Below are 881 nucleotides of genomic sequence, written 5' to 3'. Positions count from 1 at the left end.
TGGTATCAGGGCCTATCCCTTCAATACCGATCCAATCTCTCCAATCCTATCTCCATCTATGGCTTCTTCTTCCTCCGTCGGCTCTCCTTCCTTGCATGGGCAGATGGTGTCAGCGAAGCTGACCAAATCCAACCATGTTCTATGGAAGGCACAAGTTCTTGCCACTCTAAGAGGAGCTCAGATGGCAGGATTCCTTGATGGCGCAAGCCAGGCGCTATCGGCCATCATGTTGGTGTCCGGCAAGGACAACGACGGGAAGGAGGTCACCGAGAAGGTGTCAAATCCTGCACATGCGGTGTGGATTGTGCAGGAGCAGCAGGTTCTCAGCTACCTGCCATCTTCTCTCTCGCGCAACATGTTAATTCAAGTCATCACCCTGACAAGAGCCTCTAAGGTGTGGGAGGCTATCGAAGGGATCTTCACTTCTCAATCCAGGGCACATGTGATCAACACGCACATGGCGCTGTCCACCACCAGGAAAGGCAACCTTAGTGTTGCCGAATATATTGGTAAGATGAAAGCTTTGGCTGCCGAGATGGCATCTGCCGAAAAGCATCTTGATGACGATCTGATCTCATACATCCTCACAGGCCTTGACTTCGTGGTGTCCTCTGTTGCTGCACGTGTAGAGCCCATGACAGTGGGTGATCTGTATGCACAACTGCTGAGCTTTGAGCAGCGCATGGAGTTGCTCCAAGGCGGTTCGCGGTCCTCTACAAACTCCATGTTGTGTGGAGGGCGCGGAGGTGGACGTGATGAACACGGGCATGGAAATGGCGGTGGCGACCGCGGTCGTGGCTACTGCCATGACAATGACGGAAAGGGCAACAACACCAACAAACCAATCTGCCAGCTGTGTGGCAAGGTTGGCCATACTGCCA

At 53.3% G+C, this 881-nt stretch overlaps 1 pseudogene; it reads left to right on the top strand.

Moving 5' to 3' along the window:
* Positions 1-553: 553 nt before the first annotated feature.
* LOC127760895 (small nucleolar RNA Z247) lies at positions 554-677 on the top strand (annotated as a pseudogene).
* Positions 678-881: the final 204 nt, after the last annotated feature.

Source organism: Oryza glaberrima, chromosome 1 (assembly GCF_000147395.1).
Source record: "Oryza glaberrima chromosome 1, OglaRS2, whole genome shotgun sequence".
In the NCBI taxonomy this organism is placed as follows: Eukaryota; Viridiplantae; Streptophyta; class Magnoliopsida; order Poales; family Poaceae; genus Oryza; species Oryza glaberrima.
This window is presented reverse-complemented; position numbering and strand designations above follow the sequence as displayed.